This window comes from Lampris incognitus, chromosome 9 (genome assembly GCF_029633865.1).
Source record: "Lampris incognitus isolate fLamInc1 chromosome 9, fLamInc1.hap2, whole genome shotgun sequence".
Taxonomy (NCBI): domain Eukaryota; kingdom Metazoa; phylum Chordata; class Actinopteri; order Lampriformes; family Lampridae; genus Lampris; species Lampris incognitus.
The window spans coordinates 55,205,278-55,217,171 of record NC_079219.1 but is presented as its reverse complement, the minus strand read 5'-3'; positions in this window follow the sequence as shown (position 1 = coordinate 55,217,171).

The following is an 11,894-nucleotide window of genomic DNA, read 5'->3' as shown; positions in this document are numbered from 1 at the left end:
AAGCACCAATAAAACACATAAGAACCGATGAGTTTTGGCCTAGATTTGTTTACAATTTCCTTTAAGGCATATATACATAAGTCAGCACCATGTTTAGCTTTAAAACCAAACTATATATATATGTATATAGTAATGTGCATGGATAAGTAGACACGGTAGCCCTTGGCCAACGGGTCGGACCCTTCAGTCGAGCGGTTAGCGACGTCGCCCGCGGTGCGGGAGCTACGGGTTCGCGTCCCGGCTGCGGCGGTCCCTGCGGTTGCCCCCCCGAATTCGCTCCAATATATGCCCCCCAGCTCCAGTGAAGAGAACCGTTCATGTTACAGCATACAACGACATTCTAGAGCAGTGGTTCACAACCTTTTTGGGGTCCTGGACCCCCTGCGTATTTTTGATCTACCCTGAGGACCCCTCCAACTGATCTTGGGGGAGGGTGGTTGCAATTTGATAGAAACAGTAGAAACTGCATTTTAAATTGCATTATAGCATTTATTCACTATTTGGGGCAAAAATAAGAGCTTTCAGTTGTAACGTAGATATGTGTAACAAAACAGAATTCTTATGCAGTAACTTTCAGATATATGTAACAAAACAGAATATGTATTCAGTAACTTTCAGATATATGTAACAAAACAGAATATGTATTCAGTAACTTTCAGATATATGTAACAAAACAAAATATGTATTCAGTAACTTTCAGATATATGTAACAAAACAGAATATGTATTCAGTAACTTTCAGATATATGTAACAACAGAATTTTTATGCAGTAACTTTTAACAATGCAAACGGGAGCGAGATCTCTTATTAAAATACAATAAATTACACTTGTGAAACAGATGTAATTAGAGAAAAAAGTCCTGTCACCCTTTATAGTTTAGGTAGATAAAGGTCTCAGTCACATTTGAGTAAAATAATCCTATTTCTATAAATGTCATAGGATCTTTTTTTTAAAGATATTTTATTTTCACGGACCCCTTGCAATTACACCACGGACCACTAGGGGTCCGCGGACCCCCGGTTGAGAAACACTGCTCTAGAGAATTATGTGCTTCCAACTTTGTGGCGACAATTTGGGGACGGTCCTTTCCTGCCGTGGCTCAAGACCATTGCGGAAGAAGAGGGGCAATTTCCCCTTATATGTCAGACAAAATGGGTCGGGAAGACAAATATCCTGGGGAACTGATCCGGACGGTGATATCGTGTCAATCTCCCATAGCCACCACACGACGCAACCAAGAACGAATTTAAAGCACAAATGAGCCACTTTCAAGTCCTAATTAACCTGGGACATTTCTGAGCGCCATTAACTAACCAAACAAGCACACAGGGATACTTCCGGTAAACTCTCAGATAGCTCATTCACTTCCGCTCCGCTTCCGCGAGCCATACCGGTCACGTGATTTTTGTCAAATGGCGGACGCCGTCTTAGAAAAAGAAGCTTAAGAGTCACCGTGCCGTTAGCGCGACAGCTGAACATTACTGTGTGCTTTGTGCCAAGCCTCCAGTAACAAAAGAGCACGTGGTTTTCATACCTTTCCCTCCGATGTGGAAACCAGGCGAAAATGGAGTCTCGCTGTCCGGAGGGGCAGCTTCCCCATTAGAAGATGCCACCGCCTCAACCTGCCCCCCCCCAAAAAAAGGCCAGCAGAGGATGCGTATATTGTCTTGAGGACGAAATGTAAATAGCTGTAAATAGATGTATGCTGAGCAGCAGATTGATCCTGCTGCAGTTACCTGCTGTGAACACTAGAGGGCACGACATTTAGAATCTGCTGCTGCTGATGATAGTGTAGCGCGATTTTAAGAGACAAAACTTCTTCTTTTAATCGAAATCTCGGCGTGACGGTTAAACAAGGCAGCACATCTCCAAACGCGCGTGTGTGTGTGTGTGTGTGTGTGAGATACACATGTCTCTGTCTGCCTTGTCGTATCTATGATGAAGTCCAGCACTTGGCGTGAAACATAAGTAGGCGACTTTTCGCCATATCACTTTTATCATCGAGCCATTCTTGAAGTGGCCGACGGCTGTTGCAAGTAGTCTTTATCGCCACACGGTGGCGCCAAAGCCCTTCCAATCCCGACGAGACATGACTCGACTCACATTTAGTCCACGGCGTCTCACGAGACGAAGTGTTCTGTGTAGAGAACGTCACGAGACAAAAACCCAGGAGCGGACCAGCACCAGCACGGCCCGCCGGACCGGAAGCGAACCAGCTTTTCACCTTTTGCGTCAGCAAAGGAAGAGGCGCTTCCGCTAAGAGAGCGAGCAGGAAGTGAGCGCCCATTTTTAGCCTGTTTTTTTTTTTTTTTAATATTTGCTTTTTAATTGCAGTAAAATGAACATACAGGGATCAACATAACAGCAGTGTACACACACCTCCAAACAGAACTCACAGTGAACAAAACAGACCCCCCATTTAAATCATAACAACGTTCTGTACAATGAATAAATACATAAACTCAATAAAAAATTAAAAAAGAAAAAAGAAAAACAATTGCATTAAAATTGACACTAAATATAAAAATAAAGAAGCATGACGTCACAGACTTGTCAGAGGAGTTTAACAACGTTATACCTTGTTGTCTTTTAATAATCTAATAGGACTTACGAGCGGTTCAAGTCCAGCCTGTTTTTAGCCCCCAACTCGCGTGTCGGCGTGACGTCATTCGGCGTGACGCCATCCGGCGCGGCGTCCAGCGCGTGTTTCTCCTCCGTCACGCGGGTCTCGGCGTCTCTGACGTCGTCACATCAAGTCAGAGCGGCTTGATCTTGAAGTGCAAGAAAAAGCAGCGGTTTCCTCCTTCAGAGCGGATGATCTCTGTTGCTGTTGTTGAATTTATTTACGAAGGCGAACAGCTGTACCGTCCTACACCCTCAACACCACCCGTTCAGCTCGAAAAACCCCATAAAACAGGTTTACTGAAGGTCTGCTATGTATTATTGACATCCATAAAGGTGTAGGGGTGGTCAGTCCACCTCCACCCTCCTCTGTATGCACTGAGAAGGTTGTCTCGTTAAAAATGAATGAAACTGCCTGTGGAGGACATTTCTAGATGCTCTGTTGGTGAAACTTCACCAAGTCAACCATTTTCCCACAAAACGTCAAACTAAAACATGGTTGTTGTAGTTGTTGTTTTTTTTTTTTGCTGCAGCAGCAGCAGGAGCAGGGGCAGCAGGGGCAGCAGGGGCAGCAGCAGCAGCAGCAGGGGCAGCAGCGGCAGCAGGAGCAGGGGCAGCAGCAGGGGCAGCAGGGGCAGCAGGAGCAGGGGCAGCAGCAGCAGGGGCAGCAGCAGCAGGAGCAGGGGCAGCAGCAGCAGGGGCAGCAGCAGCAGGAGCAGGGGCAGCAGCAGCAGGGGCAGCAGGGGCAGCAGCAGCAGGAGCAGGGGCAGCAGGGGCAGCAGCAGCAGGGGCAGCAGCAGCAGGAGCAGGGGCAGCAGCAGCAGCAGGAGGAGCAGGAGCAGGGGCAGCAGCAGCAGCAGGGGCAGCAGCAGCAGCAGGGGCAGCAGCAGCAGCGGCAGCAGCAGCAGGGGCAGCAGCGGCAGTGGCAGCAGCAGCAGGGGCAGCAGCAGCAGGGGCAGCAGCAGCAGGAGCAGCAGGAGCAGGGGCAGCAGCAGCAGCAGGGGCAGCAGCAGCAGGGGCAGCAGCAGCAGCGGCAGCAGGGGCAGCAGCAGCAGGAGCAGGGGCAGCAGCAGGGGCAGTAGGAGCAGGGGCAGCAGCAGCAGGGGCAGCAGCAGGAGCAGGGGCAGCAGGGGCAGCAGCAGCAGCGGCAGCAGGGGCAGCAGCAGCAGCAGGGGCAGCAGGGGCAGCGGCAGCAGGGGCAGCAGCAGCAGGAGCAGCAGCAACAGCAGGGGCAGGGGTAGCAGGGGCAGCAGCAGAAGCAGGGGCAGCAGAAGCAGGGGCAGCAGCAGCAGGGGCAGCAGGAGCAGGGGCAGCAGCAGGGGCAGCAGCAGCAGCAGGGGCAGCAGGAGCAGGGGCAGCAGCAGCAGGGGCAGCAGCAGCAGGGGCGGCAGCAGCAGGGGCAGCAGGAGCAGGAGCAGGGGCAGCAGGAGCAGGAGCAGGGGCAGCAGGAGCAGGGGCAGCAGGAGCAGGAGCAGGGGCAGCAGCAGCAGGGGCAGCAGGAGCAGGAGCAGGGGCAGCAGCAGGGGCAGCAGCAGCAGGGGCAGCAGGAGCAGCAGCAGGGGCAGCAGCAGGGGCAGCAGCAGCAGGGGCAGCAGGAGCAGGAGCAGGGGCAGCAGGAGCAGGAGCAGGGGCAGCAGGAGCAGGAGCAGGGGCAGCAGCAGCAGGGGCAGCAGCAGCAGCAGGGGCAGCAGCAGCTTCGACCAGATGAATAACCGGTAATGGCCGCTGCTCTTCAACATTTGCGGCTCTCTCCACGGCTGCAGAAAATCCCAGTTTATTCTTAAAACAACGCCACTCGTGTTACAGTAACTCTTGTCTGTTGTGTTAACAGTAACGTGTTGTGTTGTTGTTGTTGTTGTTGTTCTTCCCGTCCCTGGTGGACACGGCCCAAGGCCACGTCACGAGCTGCTCTCTGGTCTTGGAGGTCACACAGCAAACTGTCATTGGGCGGTTGATCAACTCATTCCAGCATCATTACACTTGGCTAAATCCCCGTTAATCCCGCCGAGGATTCAATCACAGCTCAGGACCAGGTGTGTGTGTGTCTGTGCGTGTGTGTGTGCGTGTCCCTGTTTGTGTGTGTGTCCCTGTTTGTGTGTGTGTGTCCCCGTTTGTGTGTGCGAGTGAAAGGTAATTTTTCATGTTGATAGACAATGATTGTCCTTCATCGCATCAAACTCTCTCCCTCTGCTTTGCTCTCCTTTTCTCCTTCTTTCCCCTTTCCTGTCCTCTCCAACCCCCCACCCCACCTCCACCATCACCACCCCTCCCCTTCTCTACAGTCCTGTCTCTCTCTCACTCGATCCGTCTCTCTCACTCTCTCTCATACTCTCTCTTTCTGTCACCGTCTCTCACTCGCTCTATCAGACTCTCTTTCTGTCACTGTCTCTCACTCACGCTCTCATACTGTCTCACTCTCTTTCTGTCTCTCACTCACTCTCTCTTATACTCTCTCTCTTTCTGTCACTGTCTCTCACTCACGCTCTCATACTGTCTCACTCTCTCTTTCTGTCTCTCACTCGCTCCGTCTCTCTCACTCACTCTCTGTTATACTCTCTCTTTCTGTCTCACTGTCTGTCTCTCTCACTCATACTCTCTCTTTCTGTCACTGTCTCTCACTCTCTCTCATACTCTCTTTCTGTCACTGTCTCTCACTCGATCCGTCTCTCTCACTCGCTCTCTCATACTCTCTCTTTCTGTCACTGTCTCTCACTCACGCTCTCATACTGTCTCACTCTGTCTCTCTCTCTCTGTCTCTCACTCTCTCATACTCTCTCTTTCTGTCACTGTCTCTCACTCATGCTCTCATACTGTCTCACTCGCTCCGTCCCTCTCTCTCTTTCTGTCTCTCACTCGCTCCGTCTCTCTCACTCACTCTTATACTCTCTCTTTCTGTCTCACTGTATGTCTCTCTCGCTCACTCTCTCTTTCTGTCTCAGTCTGTCTCTCTCGCTCATACTCTCTCTTTCTGTCTCTCACTCACTCTCTGTTTCTGTCTCACTGTCTGTCTCTCTCGCTCATACTCTCTCTTTCTGTCACTGTCTCTCACTCGCTCTCTCATACTGTCTCACTCTCTCTTTCTGTCACTGTCTCTCACTCGCTCTCTCATACTGTCTCACTCTTTCTTTCTGTCTCTCACTCGCTCCGTCTCTCTCACTCACTCTCTCTTATACTCTCTTTCTATCTCACTGTCTAACTGTCTGTCTCTCTCGCTCATACTCTCTCTTTCTGTCTCCCACTTGCTCTCTCTCTGTCTCCCACTTGCTCTCTCACTCTCTCCGCCTCTCTCTCTGTCTTTCATACAGTCTCTCACTTTCTGTCTCTCTCACTCTGTCTCTCACACAAACACCACACTCTCGCTCTCTCCTCTACTATCTCGCTCTGTGGTCTGGCAGGGATTTGTGCTCCGGCGTGGTGTCTGATTGATAGCAGCTCCATCAGTCCGTCTCTCTTTTTCAGTCTATCCGTCCATCTATTTGTTGATCTGTCTTAACTCCCTATCCGCCCTCCTCCCCCCTCCCCACGACCTGCACACACACACACACACACACACGGCTGCTGCAGAAAACGGAGGCTTAGTTGCCTGCTGGAAGACGCAGAGAGGTGATTGGCTGACCTGTGGCCCGCGAGGCCAGATTAAACCTCGCCCAGACACTAACAGCGAAGTGTGCGGGATGAAACAACCAGCAAAACACTAATTTATGCGACGCCTGTCGAGAATCAGACGGTGCATGGAGGTCCAAAGAGAGCCTCGGCTTCCGTTGGACCAGCGTGTGATCAGCTCGCCCCCTCCCTTATTCAGAATGTGACCCCCCCCCTTTTCATTTCCAACACGTGTCTCTTTTCAGTCCTTTTAAACATCTTTTCTCTTCCCTTTTTCTCTTATTCTACAACCTACCTACTAAACACACACACAAACACACACACACACACACACACACACACACACACACGGAGCCTCTCGGAGGAGGTCCATCCATTGCGGCCCGTCAGAGCACCTGTCAGGTGAGCAACGTGTCAGTGGACGGGGAGGAAATAGGGAGGATGTGACCCCGTAACCCGCTTAACCACAAACACAGCCAATCTAACACAGCGACCCGATCTACTTGCAACCGGTAGGAACCATCCATCCATACCTGTGTGTGTGTGTGTGTGTGTGTGTGTGTGTGTGTGTGTGTGTGTGTGTGTGTGTGTGTGTGTGTGTGTGTGTGTGTGTGTGCGTGTGTGTGTGTCTGTCTCTTGGAGCCTTAGAACGACCAAGACCGCCATTTTGACGGTTTTAGAATTTCAAAGTTTAATAACTTTGGGAAAAAAAGATACAGACCCGCCGCTCCCCTGAATGCTCCTAAATTTGCATATATTTGCATAAAATGAGTTTTAGATCAACTCCACAAAAAAGTTATGATGACCTCGAGCGGTCAAAATGACCGCGCGTAATTTGCGCGTCATGTCAGTATTGATGACGTGTGTTGTCGCGTCACTTCCTTCCTGAAGTTCGTTGCTCTGTCCTAGAAACACACCAGCGCCCCCCAGTGGAGAGTAATAGTCTAAACTTGGTTTTTGATTATTGCCAGCATGTCTGGTTACAGCCGGCGCTACAGATGCACCATGACTACCACCGACGCGTTGCCGTATTTACAGGCGTTGGACGGCGGCCATTTTAAATGGTTTGAAGAATAGTATCAAAGTTGTTAAAATGTTAATTTTTGTGTCAGCTAGTTTCATAGCTGACATACTAACACATGTAATGCGTTAATATCTCGGTTGGGTATTTATCTCGGCGGAATATAGAGTTTAAAAACCGGCGGTCATTTTGACTGCTCATGGTCGTTTTAGGTAGTAGTGAAATCCCGGTGGTTCTAGTGGTGACGTCAGTAGCACGTCTCCTGTTAGCATCATATAAGAAGACTGCAGCAAATGTTTAAATCAATGATTGGGAATAAAAAAAAAACGACCCACTGACGTCATTATGACCTCATAATGACGTCATTTCCTTCATATTTGTATGAGTTGATTTCCACATGACAACATTTATTGATGTGTGAAAACTTTGAGCGTCAACATTTTGTGTTTCGGTGTGGAAACCCGGTGAATATGAACAGCAGCCTCGCAGGGATTCTATTAAACTCTCCATTCAATAACCGGAGTGAAGGAATACGCTGACACTTTAGAAGCTTTATGACTTATGTCCCCCCCCCCCCCAGTCACACACACACACACACACACACACACACACACACACACACACACACACACACACACACACCTTTGTCTCCCAGCCAAACTCATGCATAGAATACAGTGAAGAATGAGTGAGGAGGGCTGATGTAAAAGCAGAAAAACCACCACAGTGTGTGTGTGTGTGTGTGTGTGTGTGTGTGCGGCTTTAGCTTGCATCCATCCACTGCGTCAGGCTGTATGCTCTGGGCCGTACCACTTGTGTTCTGTTTGCCCTTGCAGAACTGGGCCTGTTGACTTCAGCTGGAATAAACTGGCCTCTCATTCACGATCATGTACACTTTAACGGTGTGTGTGTGTGTTTGTGCCTGTGTGTGTTTATGTGTGTTTGTGCATGTGTGCATGTGTGTGTATGTGTTTGTGCATGTGTGCTTGTGTGTGTTTGTGTGCTTGTGTGAGTGTGTTTGTTTATGTGTACTTGTGTGTGTTTGTGTGTTTGTGCATGTGTGCTAGTGTGTGCATGTGTGTGTGTTTGTGTGTGTGCTTGTGCATGTGTGCTTGTGTGTGCATGTGTGAGTGTGTTTGTGTATGTGTACTTGCGTGTGTTTGTGTGTTTGCGCATGTGTGTGCATGTGTGTATGTGTTTGTGTATGTGTACTTGTGTGTGTTTTAGTATGTGTGTTTGTGCATGTGTGCTTGTGTGCGCATGTGTGTGTGTGCGTGTGTGCGCAGGCCCCTCTCCATGTTTGTGTGACGTACAGGCCATTCATTGCAAATGAATGCGCTAATACAAGTGTGAAATAGTGTGTTAGCGTGTTGGGAGGAAAAGCAAAAGGATGGATGAATGACCTTAAACACACACACACACACACACACACACACACACACACACACACACACACACACACACAGAGTTAGTGATTTGGGGAAGTGTGATGCTAAATGAAGCGTGAAATGAAGAGTCTGAGATGCTGGAATATTCCGCCCCCAGGGAGCCTCCACAGCAGCCCGAGTCAGGCCAGGCCAAGTTCCATTAGGACGGGGAACAACCAGCCTAAAGCCAGAGAGCGCCTCCTAGTGGACAAAGCTCGCAGCTCGTTTGGTTAGCGCGGCGTCTTGGACGCCCAGAGGTCAACCCAAAGACGGCGTTTAGCGGAAGTCGCAGGGCTGATACCCCCTGTGCAGACCTGGCGAGAAGGCTCTACCTTTCTTCTTCTTCTGCTGAGTACGACCTTACATCGGAAGTTGGCGCCCTCACGGTGATTTCTGGGATCCGCGGTTGAGTTGCTCGGCTGTGAAACGTCACTTTAGGTTTTAGGAATTACGCTTCCGCCCAAAAATGAGTTTGACACGTTTTTGCAGCGTTTCGACACATTTCAGGGCACCGGACGATGTAGGGAACAAGAGTCAGGATAACACATCCCCTCTCCGGACACACAACAGCCACCTCCCGTCGACACCACAACACACATCACGGACACGGACGGAGTCAGGGATCTCCGGTATCGACCCGCAGGCCGCCGTCAGGCTCCACTTCCCCCCCGACTGTCTCACGTCCTCTCGACTCGCCGAGTAATTGGGCGGCCGGTCAGTCTGGCGAGACTCCGGTAATCCGGACCAAACTGCCCCGGGAAGCCGGCGCCCAGGCCGAGGCGCTATGACCGGAAGGATCCTTCAGGGGATTATGGGAGTTCTCTGCAAACGCGACGCACCGTCTTCGCCAATTATGTTGGGGCGTTTACCACGAAGACGTTGAAGGAACTGGGTTATTTCACTGTATGCTGGCTGACAATGACAAGTGTGTTTCGAAACCCCCCCCCCCTTTTCCCCCCAACTGTATCCGGCCAATTACCCCACTCTTCCGAGCCGTCCACCCCCTCTGCCGATCCGGGGAGGGCTGCAGACCACCATATGCCTCCTCTGATACATGTGGAGTCGCCAGCGGGACGTAGCACGTGGGAGGATCACGCTATTTCCCCTCAGTCCCCCCCCCCCCGAACAGGCGCTCTGACCGACCAGAGGAGGCGCTAGTGCAGCGACCAGGACACATACCCACATCCGGCTTCCCACCCGCAGACATGGCCAATTGTGTCTGTAGGGACGCCCGACCAAGCTGGGGGAAACATTCAAACCGGTGATCCCCATGTTGGTAGGCAACGGAATAGACCGCTACGCTAGCCGGACGCCATATAACTTCATTTAAATGGGCTAAACACACCTAACAAAGTAGGCAAGCGTACAACTTAACCACACCGAAACACCAAAATCTACGGTCGCCTAACAACGGCCGTGTCAACCCAGACAGCGTCCGGATGTGGGCCACTTCAGGCAGTGATGCGGCACTGATGGTCTTCTTCTGGCCCTGACAAGATGGATGTGAGCCTGAAGTGGCCCACATGTATAATAGCAAATATGGCCCAAATATGCCAAATCAAATGTGGGCCTTTATTTGGCAAAGCTGCGGTGCTCTGGGCAACATGTGATCTGGATGTGACCCTGAAGTGGCCCCGTGTGGTAAATGGTGAATATGGCCCAAATATCACAAAACAAATATGGCCCACCTTTGGCAAATATGTGGCACATGCAGCATTGCTATGGCTTGGTTCTGACCCAGATCTGGCAAACAGGAGCGGACCGCCTAAGGGCCATCATTCCACGCGGTGTGTGGGCCGGATGACGTGTCGGGTGTGGGACGGGTCCGGGCCACAGCAGTTTGGCTATCTGGGAAATAATTTTAACTATATGAAGGTGTTTGAGAAAAGTCGTGGAAGCCCTGTTTTAGGCCATCACAGCATATTTCATATTTCGCTCATATTCTCTTTTACCGACCAATCCGAAAATTGTCCAACATAATTCGGGACTTGACTTCAACAGCAGGTCATCTGATTCTATTAGAGACGACTTTGGCCCCTCTCTCCTTCCTCTCCGTTACAATCGAGCCTTATCTCCTCTAATTGCTTTGCTGTTAATGAACAATCAGCCTCGTTAATGTCCTGCTAATTAACGGCCCATCAGCCTCCTCGGAACAGAAATTAAGCACCAGTTGAGGCGTCTAATTGGCGCACTCTCTGATTGGCTGGAGTCACGCTTGGACCTCTGGGACGCAGGAAGTGGATTATGGGGTTGTTGTGGTTGTAGCGGTGAGGACGTTTGAAGAGTGACAGCCTCCTGGCTTGTAAAAAGAAACGCAACCCCCATCTGGACGGAGGGACGGCGTTTTAGAGGGCGAGCTGGAGAAGCTGTCGAGCTGCCAGTTTAAATGTGACCCCGCTCGGCAAAGAGGAGCTCCTCTGATGCAGAACTAGTCAGGGGTTTTATGTGGTATATTATCATCAGAAACCATCTTTAAAGACGTTTAGGTGAGTTTGCAAACGTTCTGGTTAACACAAATACATGTTGCATGAATCACGCATGACAAATCATTGTTTTGTGCATTAATCCTTATTTAGAACATGTGCATACAAAGTGAGACACGTTCTCTTACTCCACCTCCTCCTCCTCCTCTCGGGTACAGTACACAGATGTCAGGATTGCTTATTTGTGAGGTCTTGAAATAAATATGGTCACCATTAAGATCACATGGTTACATGCTAGCTCGTAGCTAGCAGTGCTTTCATGGTGGAATATGCTAAAGAGGCAAATTAGCATAATGTTAAGTGCAAATTTTAGATTTCGGTGTGGGAAGACGGCGGTGCAAATTCACGCTTGCGGCAGCCTCACCCAGTACCGTCCAAGTGTGTTTGTCTACATTTGTCTACGTTGGATGGCTGGGAGAGCTGGCGCTGGATCGGCTGGGAGACCTTGGTCTGCTGTGTCCTGTGGGCCCAGGGACCACGGCCCTGACTGGAGCTGCACCCGAAGAGGAAACACTGAGGGCGGTCTGACAGGACGCGGAAGCGGGCAGGCTAAGCTAACTGCTAACCTATGCAGACCGGCAGTTCCGAGAACACTGAGGGCGGTCTGGCGGCGGCCTCACCCAGCATTGACTGTGTTTTTACTGTCGTCATGTGGAGTGCGGGGAGGTGTGTCGAAGGTGTCTGGCTGGGAGAGCTGGCGTTGGATCGGCTGAGGGAGCTTGGTCTGCCGCGTCCGG